Source organism: Leopardus geoffroyi, chromosome C2 (genome assembly GCF_018350155.1).
Source record: "Leopardus geoffroyi isolate Oge1 chromosome C2, O.geoffroyi_Oge1_pat1.0, whole genome shotgun sequence".
Classification (NCBI taxonomy): domain Eukaryota; kingdom Metazoa; phylum Chordata; class Mammalia; order Carnivora; family Felidae; genus Leopardus; species Leopardus geoffroyi.
In genome coordinates this window covers 133,224,797-133,251,040 of record NC_059333.1, presented here as the reverse complement: position 1 = coordinate 133,251,040, position 26,244 = coordinate 133,224,797, and the positions used below count along the sequence as shown (strand labels likewise).

The window sequence follows — 26,244 nt, the reverse complement described above, 5'->3', positions numbered from 1 at the left end:
TGGAAGAAACACTGTTAATCAAAAAGGTGATACTGTCAAAAATTTATGAAAGCAGAGTGGTATGTATATATAGTGTAAAGAACAATTGGAATTTAAGTTATTAGACCTAAGTACTCCTGTTTTCTTACCTTATTGCCTATATATACTACTTGAGCAAGTCCATTTAAGTTCTTTGAGGCTCTCTTTTGTTATAAAATGCGTGGATTACAATAATGGCTTTCAGGGTGTTTGCCACTCCAAATTTAAGATGCTCTAAGGTGTGCCTGGGTGGCTCAGTAGATTAAGGGGTTAAGCATCCAACTTGGGCTCAGAACTCAGATCATGATCTTACATTCATGAATTTGAGCTCCACATCAGGCTGTCTGTTAGCACAGAGCCTGCTTTGGAGCCTCTCTCTGCCCCCTCCCCTGCACGCCTCTCAAAATTAAATCAGATAAACATTTTTAAAAAAAATTTTAAGATGGTCTAAAAATTCTGAATGACCTTGAATGACCTCCTGCTTTTGCCCAGAAGGTTTCATTTGTATTTCTAAATATATGTAGTCAAAATAATTGTTATTATTATTTCCTTTCCCGAGGATTTAGTAAAACTTAATGCCCTATTGTAGAGTCCAAATAATTTAGTCTAAAATATCAATAACATATTTCAGAGGAAAGGTCTGACTTTGTCAGAAAATTATTTCTACACAAAGAAATTGTTTTCCTGTATCCAGAGTGATAGAAATTGGTGTTAATTATAGAATTTTATTTCAGAGACAGTGATATGCCTAAATCTTTTTATGTTATGATTCAGTTCATACAACAATCTTGTAATGTTGGTAGGTTAGCATTTCCATTCCACTAATAGATAACAAAACTACAATTCAGAAAGGTTAAATATCTCCAGGACCAGTAAGTATAGCAGGAACAGGAATTTGAACCCATGTCAGACTTGATAGTAACTGGGAAAATAAAGTAAATTGGAGAGAGAGAAATAGTTTTTTTCTTTTGTCAAATAGTGCCATAAAACAGTAATGGTTCAGAAGTGGATTTTCCCCCCAAAAGTTAGGTTGATTCTATGGACTCCTATCTTTTAAACTGTAATTCAAGTGGATTCCTAATTTTCAAGTGCTGTTAATGTTAGCATTGCAAATGAGTGACTACATAAGCCTCCCTGATGTCTTAATTTTTGGCTGGATAAAAATGTCATTCAAGATAATACCAAACTAGAGGTAATTATAATTTAGCCAATGCTGTTCTCAGTATTCAAAACAGGAATGCTTAGGTTATGAGTGACCCTTTTTAAACACAAAAGAGTTGATTTAAGAGCTAGTCAATAAGTAGATCTTCCCTATATCTACCATATAACTTAGTATTTTTGAAAATGCTATCTTGGATATTTTATTAGCTTCTGAATTTAGCTTTGTCATTCAAAGTATTTTGGGATTGATTTGCCAAAATAGCCTTCCAAATTATTAACATCTTTAAGCTTTCAAAAGTACTTTCTGGGATCATTGAAATGATGTTGATTTTACTTTGTCAGATGAAGTGCTCAGCAAATCTATATATACACATCATACAAACAGATCATTAGTTTTCGTTATTATTATAATAATATTGTTGGCAGTTAACACAAAGTAGTAAACCCTAAGTTTACACAGGTTGCCTGAATTCTACCCACCCCCATCCTTCACTGTGTTCTCTAGTCTTTTCTGGAAATTAACAAGAAATGCTCTAATCTTTAACCAGTCTTTCTTGTGGCCACATGTCACTTCTGCTGGCTGTCAGTATACCACACTGTTGGTGTTCTAAGTTCTTAAAACCTCTTCACTCTGTTACTTGAGGTCATGTGCACTCTCTGCCCTAAAATTGTACATGTGCACATGGTCTTTTTTAGCTACTTACAGTAATTAGTAATGGAACCTGTGACCAACTCTTCAACCCCTTCTCAAGTGTACCCACCCAACTTCTAGCTGGCTTCCATGGAACATCGAGTAGTAAGTGGGGGGAGTGAAGAAGAGCAAGGAACCAACTCAGTTAACACCCAGGAGAGAATTCCTCTATAGTTTCTAGGTGCCTAGAGATGGCACCTCTCCTTTATTCTTGCCAGTGCTTCTAGCATCTAGCCTCAGATTTTTAAATTTTCTTCACCAATGGTCAGTTTTCCCCCAAGATCTTAAATGAGTTTACATCCTGTCATTGTGACTATAAATGGCTTTGGAAGATTCTGAAACAAAGAAGGTATTATCTAATGAAACTAGCTGTCTTTGCAGCTAGAGACTGATGGTGACTTATTTTTATATTCCATTCATGTATTGTTTTTTATTTAGCATATACACATTCTGCATCTTTCATTTTTCATCTCCAATATATTTGGGGAATATGTATTGGGAATGTAGTATATTAGTCCATATTAGTAATGAGAACTTCTCATTTTTCTTTATAGCCACATCATTTTCCATTGTTTATAATGTAATTTATTTAACTAGTCCCCTTTTAGAGAGCATTTGGATTATTTTAAATCTTGCTAGTTGGAAATAAATTGAGATCTTTTCACCAAGAAAACAAAAATTCTGCTTCAGTGGACGTGCAAAATTTTTGGAATGTTTATATTTATTATAAATTATTAAATTATCATCTTTCCAAATAGACTAAATGTCCTCTTAGTTCTCTGAAGCAATTTTACTGGACATGTATAAATAAATAGATGTTGGGTAAACAGTGATATGTTTTTTTTTAAGTTTATTTATTTTGAGAGAGGGAGAGAGAATGTGTGCACACATGCTCAGAAAGGAGCAGAAAGAGAGGGAGAGAGAGAATCCCAAGCAGGCTCCACACTGTCAGTACAGAGCCCAGCGTGGGGCTCGAACTCAGGAACTGTGAAATCATGACCTGAGGTGAAACCAACAGTCGGACACTTAACTGATTGAGCTACCCAGGTACCCCAACTGTGATATTTTTAATAGAGATCAGGTACTTTTACTTGCATAGTCTGAAATAATGCTTATGAGTTTTTATACTTATAACTGTATATAAGTAATATGTTAGGTAGTATAACAAAAATGGCATAAATTCTGTCCAAAATTTTAGACAGAGCTAAAGTTACTAATTGGTCTGTTAGTTTCAGCTAGCACCTCAGCCCTTTTTTTTTTTTTTTTTTTTTTTTAGGTTTTAGTGAGGTATAATTGATATACAATGAATTACATATATTTAAATTACACTGTTTCATAAATTTTGACATATGCATATACCTATGAAACCTTCACCATAATCAAGGTAGCTAATGCTTCCATCACTTCCAAAAGATTCCATTTGCCTCTCCATAACCTCTGATTTGCTTTGTATCACTACAGATTAATTTGTATTTTCTAGAGCTTTATATAAATGAGATTATACAATATGTCTTCCTTTTGTCTGGCATTTTTTTCACTCAGCATAATTATTTTGAATCTCACATGTTGTGGCATGGTATTAACAGTTCTTTTCTGTTGCTGAGTAGTATTCCATTGTAACTATAAACACAATTTGTTTATCCACTTAATTATCGATGGACATTTGAGTTGTTTCCCATTTTCATCTATTACGAATAAAGCTATGATGAACCTTTCTGTACAAGTCTTTGTATGAATATAGGCTTTCCTTTCTCTTGGGTAAATGTCTAGTGGTGGAAAGGTCAGACCATATGGTAGGTATCTATATGTTTAACTTTTTAAGAAATTGCCAGCTGTTTCCAAATTGGTTGTATCATTATACATTCCCACCACCAAGACATGAGAATGCCAGTTTTTCCACATTCTCACCAATATTGGTAAGGTCAGTCTTTTCTAATCTTAAAAATTCTAATAGATGTGTATCCATCCCACAGTGTATCTCATTGTAGTTTTAATTTACATTTCTGTGATGACTAATGATATTGAACATCTTTTCATGTGCCTCTTGGCAATTTGTATATCCTCTTTGGTGAAGTGTCTTTCAAATGTTTTTGCTAGTTTCTTTGTTTTTTCTTTCCCCCCCTTAATTGGATTGTTTTCTTGCTCTCGAGTTTTGAGAGTTCTTTGTATGTTCTGGATACAAGTACTCAATCTGTGGTTGTGTTTTCATTCTCTTAAGAATGTATTTGAAGAGGGGCGCCTGGGTGGCGCAGTCGGTTAAGCGTCCGACTTCAGCCAGGTCACGATCTCGCGGTCCGTGAGTTCGAGCCCCGCGTTGGGCTCTGGGCTGATGGCTCAGAGCCTGGAGCCTGTTTCCGATTCTGTGTCTCCCTCTCTCTCTGCCCCTCCCCCGTTCATGCTCTGTCTCTCTCTGTCCCAAAAATAAATAAATGTTGAAAAAAAAAAAAAAAAAGAATGTATTTGAAGAGCAGAAGTTTTAAATTTTGTTGATGTCCAGTTTATCAATTTATTCTGTTATGGATTGTGGTTTTGGTGTTGTATCTAAAAAGATCTCTATCTCCGCATCACGTAGATTTTCTTTGTATCTCCCAGAAGTTTTGTATTTTACATTTAGATCTACAGACTATTTTGAGTTAATATTTGCATATTATGCAAGGTATATGCCAAAGTTCACTTTTTTAATATGTAGATGTATTCAGTTCTTAGATACTTGTGGAAAAACAAGACTATTTCACTGAATTGTCTTTGTGTCTTTATTAAGTCAGTTGTTAATGCCAGTGCCATACTGTTGTGATATGGTAGCATTTTACAATAAGTCTTGAAATCATCAACTTTTTTCTTTTTCAAAATTGTGTGAGTACTTAGTGTTTTTATATATATTTTAGAATCAGCTTGTCAGTCTCTGGGGAGAAAATTGGATTATGTTGATCTGTAGGTGAAGTTGGCAAAAATTAACATCTTAACAGTATTGAGTCTTCTCACCCAGCTCTCCATTTATTTAGGTCATTTTTAATTTCTCTCAGCAGATTTTGTAATTTCACTGTGGATGGCCTTTTTACATACTTTGTTAAATTTATATTTTATAAATTTTGTTCTTACTATAAATGGTATTTAATTCAAAATATGTTAAATATCCGGTACTGCTGAGGTAAGTTTCTTTTTGAGTACTCTCTCCAGTGCTCCAGGAAACACAAGTTTTTCACCCTGGCTGGCGGGAACAGATTACTTCCCTGTATGCAATCCAGGCACTATTCCTTCAAAATCCATGTATCCTCACTGGTGATGCTATCACCTCCAACTTGGCAAAATTTATTTTTTTGCTGTGTGTGTGTGTGTATGAGAGAGAGAGAGAGAGAGGGAGAGAGAGAATCTTGCATATTACAATGATTATGGCCTTCCAAAGGATTAAACTGTAGAAATTAGATAGATACACAGTAGTAGTAAAATTTCATGAGGGCAGTTAGGAAAAATAAAGTATCAAAAACCTCCTGGATTAGGATCATAAGGAGAAAACGGTTGAGAAGCACTACTTTAATTGCTTTAGATGCTTCTTTTCACCAGACTTGGGTAGTATTTTTATACACTTGTGCTGCTCAGTACTTAGTTGAGTATACAAGTGCATAATCTGAAGATCTCTGGCATTTTCTAGCTGTACCATCCTCTCTCTGTTACTCTGTCCTGAGAATTCTAGTCCCTATTCTCCCCAAACTGTGGCATTACCTTACTTTGCCTTATTCTAATAGGACCTGGTATTGATATGTAATTTTGGGAGCACCTGGCTGGCTCACTTGGTAGAGCATGTGACTCTTGATCTTATGGTTGTGAGTTAAAGCCCCACATTGGGCATGGAGCCTACCTAAAAAAATAATAAAATAAAGATATGTAATTTTGGTGTTTTATTTTTTTTACTGGGAAGAGCAAGTAAATCTTAGCCTAGGAATATCTGTTTACTGCTAAATTTATAGAAGAGGGTAAATTCAGTGTTTAAAATAGGATTCTTCCTATTGTCTTTTTAATATTACTACTGATAGAGCAATGTGTGGGTTACAACATGAATTAATACTTACATTCTAAACTTCCTAAATAGAATATGCTTGAGGGCAAGAACCATACCTTCCATTTTGTAGGATAGGTAGCACTGGAAAGGGATCTTAGAAATTAAGTGGTTATATCATCTCTATTAAAGATGAGACAAAACTAAAGTCTTGGAGTTTATTTGATTTGGTCACTTATATTTAGCAGAGATAGCATAAGAGCCTAGTTTTCTTAATGTCCAGTTTGTTTTCTGTCCATGTTGTCTCCACTGGTTTGTCACCCCTCAAATCTGCCTAGTGGTTTCACATTACAATAAGTTTCTTAGCTTTTGTCCTATAGCTATTAAGTATGTAAAGTCTTAGTAAATACCTGCTAGCTTAATTTGGTATAACTTGGTATGTTGGTCCATTCCCTTGAAAAATTATGTGCCAGTTACTATGCTGGGTACTGGGGAGACAAGTCCAGTCATACATACTTTTTCCCCCTATTCTTCCCTGCTCTTTCCTGACTCAGGATATCGCTTGTGCCCATGTTGTCTCCAATTCAATATTTGCTTCATCTTCATTTTCTCTTTGTTCTTTAGGTTACCCCTGATAGTAGGCAGAATTCCTAAGATGGCCCACAAGAATCTTACTCCCCCTCCATGTACATATCCTGTATAATTTTCTATACTGTAAATATGATAGGATAGCACTCTTGTGATTACTTTATAACGTTTGGCACAGTTGACTAGGAAGGTGAGATTAGCTGAGTAGACCTGACCTAATTACATGAACCCTTTAAATGTGGACCTAGGGGCGCCTGGGTGGCTCAGTCGGTTAAGCAGCCGACTTTGGCCCACGTCATGATCTCACAGTTCATGGGTTCAAGTCCTGCATCGGGTTCTGTGCTGACAGCTCAGAGCCTGGAGCCTGCTTTGGATTCTAGGTCTCCCTTTCTCTCTCTGCCTCTCCCTTCTGCCGCTCACACTCTGTCTCTTTCAAAAATAAATATTAAAAAAAAAATTAAATGTGTATCTAGAGTCAGAAACAGACAGTAAGGGATTTGATGTGAGGCAGGTTCTGTGTTGCTGACTTTGAACATGGAGGGGAGCCTCATGGTAAGGATTGGGCAGTCTATAGGAACAGACAGAAGGCAACTTCTGGCTGACAGGGAGAAAACTGGAACCTCAGTCCAACAACCACAGTGAACTCAATTTTTACCTAAATGAACCTAGAGGTGGATTCTTCCTTAGGTCTCCTGGTGAGAACATTGCTCACTGACACTTTGATTTCAGCTCTAAGAGCGTCCCTGAGCAGAGAACCCAGCATACCATGCCTGGACTTCTGCCCTACAGAACTGTGAATTAATAAATGACTGCTGTCTTAAGCTCCTAAGTTTGTGGTAATTTGTTATGCAGCAATGGAGAACCAGTATTAAGACTTATATATATATATCTCTTTTTCTGGAACACCTTTCTTGGTCTTCCAGGATGTATTATGGCAGCCTAATAGATATCCACAGCACTGTGAACTTCTTGTTTGTAGCACTCATGTTAACTGACTTGTGTCTTGTTCAGTACCTTTAACTCTCTGGATATAGAGACCTGGTTTGAATTATTCCCTGTATTTATACCCAGTCTATGGTGAATAATAGCCATTTAAAAAGTGTCAGAAGGGAATGAATAAAAATAAGACGCAGTCCCTGACTTTGACAAGTTTATGATCTAAAGGTGTTTGGCTATGTTGTGTGTGGGTATTCTTGCTTGTGTTTGTGTATGGAATGTTTTTGGGTTTTGGTGGGTAGGAACAGTCAGCTATTAGTTGCCCAAGTGCAAAGTGAGTTAAACTGCCTTCTTTCCATGGTCATTTTGCCTTATAACTCCTTCAGTACTTATTTAGACAACTCAAATCACTTTGACATAGGAAGGGTGAGTCAAGCAAGGAAGGAAAGAAAGGGAGGGAGGGAGGGAGTGAAGAAGGGAAGGAAAGAAGAGAGAAGGAGGGAGGAAAGGAAAAAATGTGTGCTTGAAATGCATGTGGACAAAGGCACTCTTCTGTAATAACTTTATCATTTGCAGTATTCTCTTGATGATCTGTCAGAGCATTGACTTTAAAGAGACAATGAGATGGGATATTCTACCGAGTTCTTTGTCAAGGGGACTAAATCCCATCTTGCCCCCAATGCTTAGGAATAGAAGTTGGTTCTAGGGAAGGCATTTAATAAAGTTCTTAGTGTTAGTTTCCCTGACCAACTAGAAAGCAGCTTTCATATTATTGTATTAACGTCCAAATCATCATCATTAAATAAAAGTAAAGTTTGCACATTTGCTGCACACACAGCACAGAAGCAGCACAGGAAATGATGGAAACTTCATAGGTGAAGAGGAGATGCTGGAAGCTGCCAGTCTTTGTTAAAAGCTGCCTCATAAGCCAAGTGTATAGTTTTTGATAACATGGGGTTCACTCTTCTTGTTGCCAGAGCAGTGCCACATATGAACAAATCTAAATAGCTGATATATTGGTAATTGTGCATAAACCAAGGTACCTGTAATAATCAAAAAGAAGCCCAGAAGAGAGAATTAAAGGAGAACAAAAAACGGTGCATGATGGTACGGGCTGCAGTTTTAAGGATGAAGGATCCCAAACAGATTATTCGGGACATGGAGAAATTGGATGAAATGGAGCTTAACCCAGTGCAGCAAACAGTTAAATGAGAAGGTGCTGAAGATAAGTGTAAAAAGCTGCGTGAAACCTTTTAACGTATTCTACAACTCTGTGGAAGAGAATCTGGATATTTACAAAGAATTGAGAAAGCTAGAAGTAGAGTATGAACAGAAGAGGGCTCAACCTAGCCAATATTTTGATGCTGTCAAGAATGCTCAGCATGTGGAAGTGGAGAGCATTCCCTTGCCAGATATGCCACATGCTCCTTCCAACATTCTGATCCAGGACATTCCACTTCCTGGTGCCCAGCCACACTCCATCCTTAAAAAGTCCTCGCCTATGACCTTCAACGCAGGTAGTTTCTGTACTTCCTCTTCTTGGACATGGTGTTCCACATTTGCCCCCTGGCAGAAAACCTCCTGGTCCTCCCCCTGGTCCACCACCTCCTCAAGTCTTGCAGATGTATGGCTGTAAAGTAGGCTTTGCTCTAGATCTTTCCCCCTCATAGGTGGGATGAAGACATTTTATATAGTCCTGAACTTGCTCAACGGGGTCATGATGATGATGTTTCCAGCACCAGTGAAGATGATGGTATTCTGAGGACATGGATCAAGATAAGCATGATGACAGTACTGATGACAGCGACACTGATGGGTCAGATGGAGAAAGTGAAGGGGCTGAATTTGTGCACTGTGATGATAATGAAAGAGACAACAATGAAGAAAAACGTCAGGTCTGAGTGTAAGATTTGCACATATGCCTGGAAAATCAAGGAAGAAAAAGAACATGAAGGAGCTGACTCCTCTTCAAGCCATGATGCTTCAAATGGCAGGTCAGGAAGTCCCAGAGGGGGACGAGCAGTAGAAGAAATTTCAGAGGATGATGATGAAGGTGATTCTGATGATTCTGAAGCGGAAGAGCAGTCACAAAAACAGCATAAAGAGGAATCTCTCTTTCTGATGGCACATTTCCCGCCTCTTCATAGCAGCAAGCTCCCACGCAGTCTGTTCCTCCTTCTCAGATACAAGCACCTCCCATGCCAGGACCACCTCCTCTTGGACCACCACCTGCTCCACCTTTACAGTCACCTGGACCGCCTACTTGGCCTTCCTTCGGGACCACTTCCAGGAGCTCCTCCATTCCTGAGACCATCTGGAATGCCAGGGCTCCAAGGGCCTTTACCTCGACTTTTACCTCCAGGCCCACCACCAGGCTGGCCCCCTGGCCCTCCCTCAGGTCCACTTCCAGGTCTGCCTCCTGGCCCTCCTCTTCAGGGACCCCCACCAAGGCTACCTCCCCCTGCACCTCCAAGTATTCCTCCACCCCGTCCTGGCATTATGTGCTCACCTTTGGTGCCTGTACTTGGACCTGCCCCACCTGGGCTTTTCCCACCAGCTCCCTTGCTGAACCCGGGGGTTTTAAGTGCTCCACCCAACTTGATTCAGCAACCCAAGGCGGATGATACAAGCGCAGCCACCATTGAGAAGAAAGCCACAGCATCCATCAGTGCCGAGCCACAGATCACCAGTCCCTAGGCGGAGATTACTTGATTTGTGCCCACTGCAATGAGGGTACATCAAGAGAACAAAGGGACCGCTGCTGCTCCCCAGAGAAAGTCAGAGGATGATTCTGCTGTGCCTCTTGCCAAAGCTGCCCCCAAATCTGGTCCATCTGTTCCCATTTCAGGGCAAACTAAGGATGATGTTTATGAAGCTTTCATGAAAGAAATGGAAGGGCTACTGTGACAGCTTTTTTTTTTAATTTTTAAAAATGTTTATTTTTGAGAGACAGAGCACAAGTGGGGGAGGGGCAGAGAGTGAGGGAGACACAGAATCCCAAACAGGCTCCAGGCTCTGAGCTGTCAGCACAGAGCCCAACGCGGGGCTCGAACCCACAGACCGTGAGATCATGACCTGAGCTGAAGTCGGATGCTCAACCCACTGAGCCACCCAGGCGCCCCTGCTGTGACAGCTTTTAATGCCAGAACGGGTTTCTATTCGCATGAGTGGTTCATGGGGAAAGAGGCTCGTATTAAACTTAGTGAAAGAGCTGCCAGGGTATTTTTAAATTTCATTTCAAGAAATATCCTAAAATTTAGCCTTGTTCAGAATTTATTGCATAAAAGAGAGAGTTATTTCATTCAGAATAGATTAGTTATTGAAGCCAGGCTGTTAACCTCTATTCCCTTCTTACCACCATTTTCATCCCGTTTGTTTCCCTTCTCCAATTCTTTGGCAACATGGTCAGGGGATCTTTGTTACTTACTTGTTTTGATTCTCTTCTTGTGTGCTATTGGCACTGGAGTAGAGATTTCTGAAAAAAGTTTATTTTACCCCATCTTGCCTTTTGTGTTTGACCTATTTTAATATTTTCTTGTAAATATTTTGTAATATTTTAGTAAAATGGGTTGCAATGTCATTTCCTATTACAAATCAAAATATGTGGGAAGAAATTGTACAGTTCTTTGATTAAAATTGTTTCCCACTGACCTAAACTTTGAGTGTTTCATGGAATAAATAAATAAATAAATGTTTGACAAGAAAACAGCAACAGCAACAAAGTACCTGTAATAGCCAGAGTCAGATTTGGGAAAGGAAACAACTTGTCCCATCCCACCCAAATCATGTAGTCACAAAGAAAACATATTTTAATTACATAATCTTAAATTACCTAGGATGAAAGTGAGTGATTTAATTAATAATAGATTAATTACTAAATGAATAAACATTTTCCATAAAATTACAGTGACACATCTTGAGATATGTTTTTCCTTATCTTATTATAATTACTTGTGTAAAACAGGTAAACAACATAAATATTTTAAACTAATAATGTACCATTATTTTCTTTGGTAGTTTTTATACAGAACTAATGATTTGAATATTACTTACTACAGTGATTTAAATCATGTTCTCTTGTGCAAGCTCAATAAATTAATAATAAAGTTATTTTAGAATACATTTATCTCTGCATATGAGAAAAATATGATTTATAAAATGCTTTATGTCAAGTTTTTATCATTAGTTTGGAAGATAAATGTGTACAGTGAGGGTTTTGGGTTTTGTTTACATAGAAGCTAGATTACATTAATTTTTTTGTTTGGGTTTTTTAAGATTGCCTTACACAAATTTCTGTCAACATAATTTCTGTTTTTATTCTTAATTCCTTTGTAGACCCAAATTGGTGGTTGGGGGAAGGGCATGGGTGCAAGGGGTGAGTAATTTTCTTTTTCATTTTTCAGGTGACTTTTTTTCGTTTTCATTTTGAACATTAGTTCAAGAGAACAAAACTTGCCCAACCAACAAAGAAAGCTACTGTTGTTCTTAAGCTGAAATACCATATTAGGTCCTGTGTCTTCTGCCAGGTTTTTATATGCTTTTCCTTTTAGTTCAGTTGTATTTTAATTGATATTTTAGACAAGTGATTGAACACTCATGTTCAGTGTTTTTTCTCCTTTCTTTTACTCTTTTAAAAATTTAAAAATTTTAAAAAAGATTCTTTGAATCTTTTAAAAAACTTTAAAAAATCTTTTAAAAATCTTTTAATACTCAAAAATATGTAAAACAAATGTAGACTATAATGAATTATTAAATGTAACCTCTACCCAGATCAAGAAAGACAATGTTGCTATTGCTACAAAAGCTGTCTTGGTGCCCACTTTATGATCAGAAGTATTTATTCCCATCCTGCAATATAGGCATTACTATGACTTGTATAATAGTCTCTCTCTGTTTTCTTTTATAATTTTGCCATTTAATCTTTCCAAACAATACAATTTAATTTTGCATATTTTTAAGTTAAATGAATCTTGCAACATATATTCTTTTGGATCTGGGTTCTTCTGCACGGCACTATCTTATTTCAAAAGTTTACCCGTGTTATATGAACCTAAGATTATTCATAATATTCCGCTGAATGCATGCACCACAGTTTATCCATATTCTGCTGTTTAGATAGATAGTTGTTTCCAGCTTTTTGCCTATTATGAATAATGTACCTATTCAGAAACGTGCCTCTGTTGCACATGAGCATGCATTTCTCTAGGATATATGCCCACTCAGAATTTCTGATATATAGGCTCTGCATACGTTCATTCAGCTTAAATGAGAATGCTGTATTAAGCAATTTATACTCCCATGAAAATTGTATGAGATTTCTTTTTGCTCCACATTTTTGGACTACATCCTTTTTGTTTTGTAGCCATTCTATTTGTTATGTAGTAGTTAGTGTGTCTCATTATTTGTACAAAGTTTGAGGTTTTTTTGATGACAATGTCAAATACCTTTTTATGTGTTTATTAGACATTCACATAGCCTCTTTTATCAAATGCCTATTAAATCTCTTGCCCATTTTTCTTTTGAGTTCTCTTTCTTTGCTTATTAATTTACATTTCTTTATGTATGCAGAATATGAATCCTTTGTGAACTGTGTATGTTGCAGATGTCTTCTCCCAGTCCAGCTTGACTTTTCACTCTTGTGTCATTGAACATGAGGTCTTAATTTAATGTAGTCAAATTTTTCAGTATTTTCCTTTATAGTTAATGCTTTTGAGCCTTTTTTAAAATTGTTTATTTTTATTTTTGAGAGAGAGCAAGACAGAGCGTGAATGGGGGAGAGGCAGAGAGAGAGGGAGATAGAATCCAAAGCAGGCTCCAGGTTCTGAGCTGTCAGTACAGAACCTGATGTGGGGCTTGAACTCAAGAACTGAACCACAAGATCATGACCTTAGCCGAAGTTGTACGCTTAACCAGCTGAGCCACCCAGGCGCCCCTTCATAGAAATTCTTGAAATCACACTGTGTAAGACCCCCACCCCCCAACTATGTTCTTTTCACTCAAAATTGCTCTGGCTGTTCTAGTATCTTTGCCTTTCCATGTAAATTTTAGATCATTAATATCTAAAAGGAATCCTGCTGAGATTTTGAGTAAGATTACATTGAATCCATAGATCAAATTGACATCTTAGCAGTAATGAGTCTTCTAATTCATGAACATGTTATTTCTATGTAGGTTTTCTGTAAGTCTTTAATGAGTATCTTACAGTGAACGTATACGGATCCTGCAAGTTTTTATTAGATTTATACCCAAGCATTTTTCTGGCTTTTCTTTCTTTCCTTCTTTCTTTCATTCTTTTGTATTGTAAATGTAAAGTCTTTAACATTTTTAATTTCCAGTTAATTGCTAGTATGTGGAAATACATTTGCTTGTTGTATATTGACCTTGCATTCAGCAACTTTTCTAAACTCATTTTTGGATTTTTTACAATAAATTTTCTTGGGATTTTCTCCATGAACAATATGTCATTTATAAATAGAGACAGTTTTATGTTTTCTTTCCCAATCTGTATGCCTTTTGCTTCTTTTTATTCTTACTGACTTAGGACTACCAGTATGAGAATGAATAGGAATGACGAGAGTAGACATCCTTGCCTTGTTTCTGATCTTAGAAGGAAAACATTTACTCTTTCACCATTAAATAACTGGTATATTTCTCACGCCAGTCAGAGTCGCCAAAATGAACAAATCAGGAGACTATAGATGCTGGAGAGGATGTGGAGAAACGGGAACCCTCTTGCACTGTTGGTGGGAATGTAAGTTGGTGCAGCCACTCTGGAAAACAGTATGGAGGTTCCTCAGAAAATTAAAAATAGACCTACCCTATGACCCAGCAATAGTACTGCTAGGAATTTATCCAAGGGATACAGGAGTACTGATGCATAGGGGCACTTGTACCCCAATGTTTATAGCAGCACTTTTAACAATAGCCAAATTATGGAAAGAGCCTAAATGTCCATCAACTGATGAATGGATAAAGAAATTGTGGTTTATATACACAATGGAGTACTACATGGCAATGAGAAAGAACGAAATATGGCCCTTTGTAGCAACATGGATGGAACTGGAGAGTGTGATGCTAAGTGAAATAAGCCATACAGAGAAAGACAGATACCATATGTTTTCACTCTTATGTGGATCCTGAGAAACTTAACAGAAACCCATGGGGGAGGGGAAGGAAAAAAAAAAAAAAAGAGGTTAGAGTGGGAGACAGCCAAAGCATAAGAGACTGTTAAAAACTGAGAACAAACTGAGGGTTGATGGGGGGTGGGAGGGGGGGGAGGGTGGGCGATGGGTATTGAGGAGGGCACCTTTTGGGATGAGCACTGTGTGTTGTATGGGAACCAACTTGACAATAAATTTCATATATTGAAAAATAAAAAAATAAAAAAAAGTTTGCAGCACTCTCAACAATAGCTAAATTATGGAAAGAGCCTAAATGTCCATCAGCTGATGAATGGATAAAGAAATTGTGGTTTCTATACACAATGGAATACTACATGGCAATGGGAAAGAATGAAATATGGCCTTTTGTAGCAACATGGATGGAACTGGAGAGTGTTAACGCTAAGTGAAGTAAGTCATACAGAGAAGGACAGACTCCATATGTTTTCACTCCTATGTGGATCCCGAGAAACTTAACAGAAGACCATGAGGGAGGGGAAGAAAAAAAATGGTTAGAGAGGGAGGGAGCCAAAACATAAGAGACTCCTAAAAACTGAGAACAAACTGAGGGTTGATGGGGGGTGGGAGGGAGGGGAGGGTGGATGATGGGTATTGAGGAGGGCGCCTGTTGGGATGAGCACTGTGTGTTGTATGGAAACCAATTTGACAATAAATTTCATAATAATAAAAAAAAAAGGTTAAAAAGTTAAAAAAAAAATAAATAACTGGTATATTTCAAGTTCAAGATTCCCCCCCCCTTTGATAGTAGCTGTAGAATCTGAAACTTACATGATTTTAAAGTTCTACTCTAAATTAAGTTTTAAGATTATGAAATGTATAATTTACGAGTGTTGCATATTCAGATTACCTTTATTAAGTTGGAATATATGCTTAATTTAACAGTTAAATATCATGGTTATAGACAGTGTATGTGCATATATTTGTGACAGTCTAGATTTATTTTTCTTCAAGTTGTTACTGTATAAAATGTTACCACTGCTGTAGATTAATACTTAAAGTTGAGTGAGGGCATGTTTGGGTAGCCTCATTCAGGTATTTGTTTATTAATGGAGTGAAATGTCCTGTCACTCCAAGGCACTAATTTAGTTTTTTAAATAGTTTGATCAAAAAAAAAAAAAAAAAGTTTGATCAAGAAGTGTGAGTAGTGAAGCTATTTGTTAGATGTATCTTACTTGTTTACTAGCCATAAACTGAAAGTGTTAGTAATTGGTTTAAATATATAAATCTTTCAGTTGCATGTATAGTCTTGTAGACAAGAATGTGGTATTTTTATGCTAAAATGATTTGTCTTATGGTAGGTTCACCTGTGTTCTGATTCTTTTTTAAGAAATGAAAATCTCTCACTCTTTTTCCCAGACTTTGTAAGTATCACCTACTTGTAACTAACCCAAATAGAGAGCTGTAGAAAAGAATATTAAGATTGCCATATTGTGGAAAAATTTTCTAGAGTGGGACCATACTTCTACAGTTACGTAAGGGTGAGGAATCCCTTGTTACTGGTATGATTTTTAAAAATACATTATTTTCCAGAATCTAACATATGTTCAGATATTTAGAGATAAACACATGCACATGAAAAATGACTGATTGCTTACATCACTGTTGCTGTTAACTTATTTAAACTCCAAGGAAGTGAAGAGTCCAGAATGTAAACAGCAAGAAGGACCTTGATCTGTAAATCAGGCAAACTAGACTCTAGTCTGTCTTTCAGTAGTTTAGCCTCTCTGAGCCCTGTTCTTCTCATTTGTAAAATGAGGTGATTGAACTTGCTCTCTAAGGCTATTTCTATCCCTAATATATTACTTTGACAACTCATTAAACTATTATATTTGCTTTCTAAATTATATCACTTAAGTCTGGGTTATTTCACAACAATTTGGGGGGAACGGGAGGATATTTCAGCAGATGTAGTTAAGAATCAAGTTAATGGTTCCTTTTTTCTTCTGTTACCCTTTTCAGTGAGTGGTAACAATATTGATTTGAATATTTTCTCTAGGTGTCTTTCTTGTTCTACTTTTCTTACACACATCAAAGGCTATATAAAAATCACAAAGTGGCAGAAACTTTGACTATTTTGTTAGTGCCCATTTGTTTCCCATTTTCCTCTAATGCGCAGAGCTCTGATTTTGTTTGGGCATCTGATCCCCCATGTCACTGGAAAATGATCCCCTTCTTACCTCCAGGGTGTCATAATCAAGTGGTTGATGTAGGCATAGCAGGTGACACAAGACTGGACAATGAGAAGTGAGAGAAAGTTACATGGATGCCTTTGGGGCAGTTTCCTCACTGATTAAAAATAGACATAAAGGACACTTCCGGTTTCTAGTTCCATATGTAAGAAACTTGGAAGTCGCCACTCTGTTCTAACAAGTACAAAGCTGAACAGACTGAAAATTTAACAGCTCTTCTTGGGTCCATAACAGCCCTTCTTGTGACCCAGGGCAAACCACTGCCCCTAAGATCGGATAGACACAAACGAACATAGAAAGCTGAGGCTTGGGGCTCCTGGGTGGCGCAGTCGGTTAAGCGTCCGACTTCAGCCAGGTCACTATCTCGCGGTCCGTGAGTTCGAGCCCCGCGTCGGGCTCTGGGCTGATGGCTCAGAGCCTGGAGCCTGTTTCTGATTCTGTGTCTCCCTCTCTCTCTGCCCCTCCCCCGTTCATGCTCTGTCTCTCTCTGTCCCAAAAATAAATAAACGTTGAAAAAAAAAAAAAAAAAAAAAGAAAGCTGAGGCTTGAAGAGCAGCCTCGTGAGTAGCAACTGCTCAGGAATCAGTGCTGGGAAGGAAAAACTGAACTTTAATTGACAGATTGCTGAAGGTTCAGTGTGGATAATTCTGAGAGTTGAAAACACCAGGGGATCCAGTCACAGGCCACCACAGTATTGTAAGGTTTACCTCCAGGAGCCGAATGAGGTTGTCACAGTAAATATCAGAGAAAACCCCTCACGCTTCTAGCAGGGGCCCGGGGTGGGGGGGTGGGGAGCATTTTGAAATATGACAGAGCACTCCGTCCTTTTTTATTTTTTAATGTTTTATTTATTTTTGAAAGAGTGCAAACCAGGGAGGGGCAAAGAGAGAGGGACAGAGTATCTGAAGTGGGCTCTGTGCTGATAGCAGCAAGCCTGATGTGGGGCTTGAACTCTTAAACTGTGAGATCATGACCTGAGCTGAAGTCGGATGCTCAACTGACTGAGCCATGCAGGTGCCCCCAGAGCACTCTGTTCTTAACAAGGCCTGCCCTCTGGGGGAGACTAGTTAACCAGAGGCTGACTGACTCTGGAGGAAAGGAAATACCCAACTCCAGCTCCTTCTAGCCATTCTGTCCCACCTGGAGGCGGGGGAGGGTGGCTGGAAAACACTTGTGAAGTTCACAGACCAGAGGTATAAGCTCACTAGATAAAAAACCTAATCATAGGACACTTCCCCTCCCCTCACACCTCACAACACATTAATTATGAAAGGCCTATTTACAGTGGTTCCTTTTACCCAGTACATCATGTCTGGTTATCAAGAAAAAATTAGAAGATATATAAAAGGCAAAAAGCACAGTTTGAAGAGAGATGGAAATCCTAAGAAAGAACCAAAAGGAAATGCTAGAGATCAAAAACAGTAAAAGATAAAAAAAGAAAAAGTTTTTGTTGAACTTCTTAAATAGACTGGACATAACTGAAGAAAAATCTCTGAGCTAGAAGACCTAACAATAGAATCCTCATAAACTGAGAAAGCAAAGAAAGTAAAGACTTAAAATAACAGAGTATCTATGAGACAACTACAAAAGGTGTAACCAACTTGTAATAGGAATCCCAAAAGGCAAAGGAAGAAAAAACATTTGAAACAATCATGACTGAGAATTTTCCCAAACTAAAGACTCTAAGCTACATATCCAGGAAGTTCAGAGAACACTAAGCAATATAAATAACACAGCTACAACAACAAACAACAGCTAGGTGTATCATTTTGCAAATTGTAGAAAACGATAGAGAAAAAATACCGTACCTATAAAAGAGCAAAGATAAGAATTATATTCAACTTCTCAGAAACCATACAAGCAAGAAGAGAGTGGAGTGAAATATTTAAAAAGGTAAAGGAGAATGGTGCCTGGGTGGCTCAGTCAGTTAAGCATCTGACTCTTGATTTTAGCTCAGGTCATGATCTCATGGTTTGTGGGTTTGAGCCCTGTGTCGGGCTCTGCACTGACAGCGTGGGGCCTGCTTGGGATTCTATGTCTCGCTCTCTCTCTGCCCCTCCCCCTGTGCTCACTAGCTCTCTCTCATAAATGAATGAGTGAATGAATGAATACATAAGTGAAATAAAAAGGTAAAGGAGAATAAAGATTTTCTTAAGCAAATAAAAATTAAAGAAGTTTGTTACTGGTAGACCTGCCTTGTAAGAAATGTTAAATGAAGTTCTTACATGGAAGGAAAATAATACAGATCAAAAACTCAGATTTACATAAGGAAGAGAATTGAGTATGTCAAAGTAAAATGAAAATAGTTTTCTTATTTTTAATCTAATGTATAAGCTTGTTTAAAGTAACATTGTATTATGTGTGCTTATATATGTGTATATATATATCCTACGTATATACAACGTGTGTGTGTGTATACGCACATATATATTTTTTTCATTGTTTATACTTGTATGTAAGTGAAATGGATGAGAGCAGTGATACAAGGGACAGGAAGGAGAATTAGGATTAATTTGTTATTAATAAGACATTGCCTATTAAGTGGTATCGTGATATTTGAAAATAGATTTGGATTAGTTGTGAATTTCTACTGTAAACTCTAGGGCAACCATTAAAAAAATTATTTTCAAGTATAACCAATATTCTGAGAAAAGAAAATGGAGTCATACTACAGGCTCAGTTAAAACCACAAAATGCAGAAAAAGAGGGAAGGATAAAAACAGGAACAAAAAATGAGGGAAACAAACAAAAATGTAGCAAATAATAGTAGATAATAATCCATCTGTATCACTAATGCTCTGAGTATACCAGTTAAAAGACAGAGATTGTCATTAGTGGATCATAAAACAAGACTCAATTATATGTTGTTTTTGAGAAACCTACTTTAAATAAAAAGAAATCTATAGATTAAAAGTAAATGGATGATGAAAAATACGCTAGCCCTTATCAAAAGAAGGCAGGAGTAGCTATATATACTTCAGACAGACTAGACTTCAGAGCAAGGAAAGTTATCAGGGATAAAGAAGGGTGTTAAATAATAATAAAAGTGTCATTTCTTCAGAAAGAAATAACAGACTTTAATGTGTATGCACCTAACAGCAGAGTATCAAGTTATGGAGATAGTATAAACATGAAGGGTTGGTGGGGGATGGAGATGAACAGGTAGAACACAGAGGATTTTTAGGGCAGTGAAAATACTCTGATAATATAATGATAGATAAGTGTCATCATGCATTTGTCCAAACCCATAAAATTTACATCATCAAGAGTGAAACCCAAGGTAAACTTTGGATGATTATGATGTGTCAGTGTAGGTCCATCACCTACACTGTACATTGTAACAAATATATCACTCTATTAGGGGCCGTTGATAATGGTGGGTGCTGTGCACGCCTGGAAGTAGGGAGTATATTGGAAATCTCTGTACTTTCCCTTCATTTTGCTGTGAATCTAAAACAATTGTCTCTTTTTTACATAGTTTTTTTCATGTTTATTTAAACATTTCTTTAATGTTTATTTATTTGGCGGGGGGTGGGGGGGGGGAGAGGCGGGAGGGACAGAGAGAGGAGACACAGAATCTGAAGCAGGCTCCAGGCTCTGAGCTGTCAGCACAGAGCCTGATGCGAGGCTCGAACTCAGAAACTGTGAGATTGTGACCTGAGCCGAAGTTGGTTGCTTAACTGCCTGAGCCACCCAGGTGCCCCAACAATTATGTTAACTAAAAAAACATTTTTTTAATATAAAAAATAAGAGCACAAGAGAGGAAGAGATGGCTTTTTTTCCCCTGCTACTGGCTGTTGTTTGGGGTGAACTAGCTTGGATGAGCCTATACATTGGTTATGTGGTTGTGGTTGGCAAAGTAGAAAGGTAGAATTTCTTACACCTGGATGATGTCTTTGAGTTGCTAAATCAACCAGTTTTGCCCCTATCCTGTATAAGAGTAAATGTTATTTTTAAACCATTTTTTAAAAATGCTTATTTTTTTTGAGAGAGAAAGAGTGTGAGCCGGGGAGGGGCACAGAGACAGGGAGAGAGAATCCCAAGCAGGTCTGTGCTGTGAGATCTGTGAGATCATGACCTAAGCCAAAATCAAGAGTTGGACACTTAACTGTCTGAGCCACCCAGATGCCCCTTAAACCATTTTTAGTTAGTGTTTTTCTGTACTTAGAAAGCTACATAGAATACAATTAAAGCACTAATTGTAAACATTAATTTTGTGTCCTGATAGTGCTGCTTTAAAAATCCCATTAATACAGAATTGAACTAAGAGAATAGTTTTCTCCCTTTTCCTGCCTCTCTTTCTCCTTCCTTATCTCTTACTCCCCTTCCCTAGCTTCCCTAGAGTATGTTGATTACAGTGTTCTTTGTAAAATAACTGAGGGGTCATGTAAAATCTCCTTGTCTACTATCATCCAAAGTGATTGTTACTGTCAAAAACTAAACTCTTGTAGTTACTTTACATTTTGAATTGTGCTTCTGTTTGACTTTAATTTTTATCTGTCTTAGGAGTTTTGACCATGAGTTTGATAAATTCAAGCTAGGAAATATTTATTAAACATCCATTGTATTGCTCTGGGTTTCTTAAAGATTGGATTACCTTTGTTGTAGTGAAGAGATTAGGATTTATGAAGAATCCCTTGCCATGTGTAAGATATGTTATTTGAGATGAAATGTTTTTGTTTTTTAGTTTAACCAGAAGAATTAACTGATTCATTTATATTATTTAAAACATAGCTGATTAGGGGCGCCTGGGTGGCGCAGTCGGTTAAGTGTCCGACTTCAGCCAGGTCACGATCTCGCGGTCCGTGAGTTCGAGCCCCGCATCGGGCTCTGGGCTGATGGCTCAGAGCCTGGAGCCTGTTTCCGGTTCTGTGTCTCCCTCTCTCTCTGCCCCTCCCCCGTTCATGCTCTGTCTCTCTCTGTCCCAAAAATAAATAAACGTTGAAAAAAAAATTAAAAAAAAAATAAAACATAGCTGATTATATTACATTGTTCATTGGTAAATTGTCTGGTAGAATTATTATTGCTAAATTTTCAGAAACGTAGGAGTTTAGACATACATACCTATGCAGCGTCTCTAGTATTTAAATATATACAATCCTGATCTCAATCTAGCTAATACAGCTTTTCTAAAGGGATGAAAAGAAAGGTAGTATTCTTTATTACCTGATTGTTCCTTAGCTATTCCTTTTCCTTTCTGTGTGACTATAGAAAGGGAATAGAGAAACGCATAATGTATAGGTTAGTGATAGTTCTGTCCTGTATCTAAAAGTAATAAGCTAGATTTCAGCTTCCTTAAGGTGTGGGGAAACTCCGCCTCCAGCTTAAGGTGTGGGGAAACTCCACCTCCAGCCCAAATTGCTGAGCAGTTTACTTGGAGCAGTTTTGCTGCTTTCAAAGACTCTCAAGAGAAGCCACAACTGGTCCAGCTTCGAATAGATAGGGATTGAATGGACTGCTTACATTTAGTTGTAGTTGTTAATTATAATTGTCAATAGAACATTTTAATGAAAAGCATGAGTTTGGAGGTAGTTTCCTCATCTTTAAAAATAATATGTTAAACTGTACAGTAAGTTTGCAAAATAAAACAGCTGTTTCAAGTGCTTTATGCAATGCCTACCACAAAATAAAGATCTGTAGGGTTGCCCTCATTTTCTGAGAAACTCTCCCCATTCCACATAGTTACTGTGATCAGTATGTTGATATTGTATTTTGTACATAAAATATAACTTCTTTACCTATTCTCACTTGATTGATACATGAGTAGGATCTAACCAAAATAGAGTCAATCAGAATACTATTTTAGGATTTGGAATTAAAAGACTTCTCTTTGGACTACTGAAGTTCTAAGAGTAAATCTCAGGATCTGTATGGATGGGTTTTTTGTTTTTTTGTGTTTTTTTTTTTTTTTTTTTTTTAACTATGAGGAAAAGTGTTGTTGGTGAAGGGGGGAAAAAAAAGCTGATACATGGAAAAACAGAGACAAAAAGTGGTCCTGAATGTGTAAAGTGCTTGATTTTAGTTCTTATGGTCTAGCCATGCCCCTTCCTTACCTAAATTTTGTTTGTTTGATACCCAATTCCATGAGGCATTTCACTCTTTTTAATTAGTCCATTTTGCCTAAACTAGTTTAATTTAGATTTCTGTCACTTGCACCCAGTAATATCTAATACCTGTATTAAATAAATAGTAACTATTAAAGGCAATTAGAGAACAAGACAATAATGTACTTAGTTGAAACACTTTTTATTTCAAGTTATATTAGTCTGCTAAATGCTAATGATTTTTCATGTCATAATCTGAAACTTTAAGTTTCCATAGAGGTTTTCATAATATTTCTTGGGAAAGAGCGATAGCATACGTCTTAGAACTGGTTTTTAATTCATTTATGAAGAGTTGTCTGTACCCAGGAATTTGGACAGCCATCTCTTAGAGGCAGTTCTAGAATGTGCTTTGTTCTAGGACCCCAAAGTCAATTATAGAAATCTTCTACAACCTATAATACATTAGAATATCATGATTCATGGCAAATTTTCTTCATTAATATTTTAATTTATTTAAACCTCTCTAGTGCCTATGAGGTATATAACTTTGAGTCAAGTGCTATATGGGCATAAAATTAGACAACTTATTTTCTCTAGATATTTATTACCTAATAATGAAGCCATGACATAAACCCAAAATTGAACAATAACCAAAATGTCAGCTGTGTGGTACAGATGACAATGTCATAATAGGGAACACAGAGTGATTTGAGTGTACTCACATGGTCTTGAAGCCTTGGTAAAGGAGATAGAACTTGGGCTGTGAAGACTGGAAGGGATTTGGGTAGGGGAAAGACATTCTGGGCAAAGGGAACAAAGGTGAAAGATGACAATGTGCCATTACTCATTCTGTTAATAGAAATTAACTATTGTGGTTCCGGCTATAGGTTAGTGGCTTTTGAATATCAGGTTATAGAGGTAGAGTGGAGATGATTGGTGGTGGTCACAGTCACTACAGGGATTCAGCAGGGTAGCTAATGAATGTGAAATTGCCTTCCAGGTTTGATCTGCTAGCAGGTAAACCGGTTGGATCTCTAACGTGATTTGAGGATGAGAGGATAAGGTTGGAGGATAGTAGTGAATTTAAAAATAAAACATAATCAGGGCACCTGGGTGGCTTGGTCGGTTGAGCATCTGACTCTGATTTCAGCCCAGGTCATGGGATTGAGCCCTGCATCAGGCTCCACACTGAGTGTGGAACCTGCTTAAGATTCTCTCTCTCTCTCTCTCTCTCTCTCTCTCTCTCTCTCTCTCTCTCTCTCTCTCTCTCTCCCCCTCCCCCTCCCTCTCCCTCTCCCTCTCCCTCTCCCTCTCCCTCTCCCTCTCCCTCTCCCTGATTGCACTCTGTCTCTCCCTAAAATGAAATTTTAAAAACTAAAAAAGTAAATAAAACACAATTTAAGGATTGTTCCAAACAGCTATAAGTATACAAAGTACCATTTATGTACCAGAGTAAGCTAGAGTTTTATTTGAAGCAGCTACAGACATCCACCAGCACCCTACAGAACCATATCCCAAGGCTGAGGTTCCTTGTGTGCAGTTTTGAGAACAGCCAGGCCTTATAACTTATTTATGAAAGGGTAAGACAAGATTGGATCTGATAAAGTCCTAGGTAAGTTCAGCTGAACTCTGTGGACCACAAACAGCATTGGAAGTTAATAGCTGACTACTATACATGGGAGTTTCAGTCTGATAGTACAGATAAAAGAGAAAGGGAAAAAAATTACTAAGAAAATTTTGATTAAAATTTGGTAAGAAAAGTGAAGTCAGGCCACAGAATGTTTTGAAGGAGAATTATTAGTTTTAAGCAGACCATGGTGCTTAAAGCTCCCGTGCATAATGGAACATTACAAATAGAGGCTGTGTAAGAAGTTAGGAGCCCAACTGCCTGTGTTTGAATGTTGATTCTGCCACTGCTACATGATCTTGAGTAAGTTCCTTAAACCTTCCTGTGCCTTGATTTCTTTATCTGTAGAATAAGGAAATACATTGGTTCCTTAACCCTGCAGGGTAAAGTGCTTGGGGCAGTCCTAGCAGAAAGTAAGCACTAGATAAGTGTTGATTGTTGAGATTTTTAGGATTATTATTCTTAAGAGGTTACAGCTAATATATATAAACACTTTCAGTTACTGGACAAGGGCAGAACTACAGAATTGAGTCCTTGCTATGAAAGTCGTGGTTGAATCCATGTAAGTGGATAAATTCTCACAGTCTCTAAGTATTTCTTGTACAAATGTTCTGTTTCACTTTCACTTTAGCATTTCTGACTTTTCACTTTTTGGTTTTCCTATCCTATATGTGTCCTCTCATTCCAACCTGATCCTGAAATCTGCTTTATATTAAAAGCTCCTACACAAAATATTGAGAATGTACAAGTACAGTTTTAGTTCCCAGATTTTACTTAAGATACTTCCCCGTAGATACAACCCTTTTCCTGACCTGTGCTTGGGATCTACCATGGATTCCCTTCTTTCTCACAGCCTCATTCCCTAGGTTGTCCAATCTTGCTTGCCTATGTTTTATAGACTCCTTTTGGAGCTCACTATAACACAACATATAAACCAAAATATAATAGGATTTTTCTGAATACTTTTTTAAAACTTTAAAGAAATTAGAGATACATCAGAAATTGCAGAAGTGGTACAGAGAGATCCTTTCTTTCCATCAACCAGATTCTTCAAATGTGGTGACATCATACTCTGCGTTATTAAAACCAGGAAACTGATATTGGTACAATACAACTAATTACAGAATAGACTTCTCTTAGATTTCACCAGTTTTTTTGCATTCATTTATTTATTTTGTATTCATTTATTTGGCATTGTCTTTATGAATAATCATATGACATTTTGTCACATGTGTAGATTTGTATAACTACCAACATATTTAAGATACAGAACTGTTGCATCACTGTGAAGAACTCCTTCATGTTCCGATCACTTGCATATCTCTCTTTTGTATGTACCAGCTCAGCATATTGGCCCAACCCCAAATTGTTAGCAATCCCTGATCTTCTTAACCCATCTATTGTAGGCCATCTTCTTTCAGGATTATCGTTTGTAAGAGTTATAGCTATTTTTTGTTTGTTCTTATTTGGGGAGTGTGGGCAGTTAAGTTTTGGTTGCCCTAATCATGTGCACAAAATATTTTTTCTGAGTATTTACATAAGAACTGTAAGAAAAGTGTACTTCAAAATATATGATCAAATCTATGTGATCAAAGTTAATATTTGTTGTTTGAGTCTAGTGTATATATTCAATAATTCTAGTTGGGATTATTTTAAGAATACTACATTGAGATGCAGTGGTTTCTTAAAAAACTGACTTCATATCTGAGAAACATTGTTTTTGTAATGTGTACCTGGTACTTGTGAAAATGCCTGGGATATTAAAATATTTTTAGGATTTTTAATAAATAGCTTTTCAGTTGGTATAAATGTTAT

General features: G+C 37.3%; 1 protein-coding gene and 1 pseudogene across 9 annotated transcripts in view; both read left to right on the top strand.

The window, feature by feature from the left end:
• ANKRD28 (ankyrin repeat domain 28) overlaps positions 1-26,244 on the top strand; it is a 199,658-nt gene that overhangs the window by 83,038 nt on the left and 90,376 nt on the right. The gene's annotated exons all lie outside the window — the stretch shown is intronic.
• LOC123611590 lies at positions 8,415-10,338 on the top strand (annotated as a pseudogene).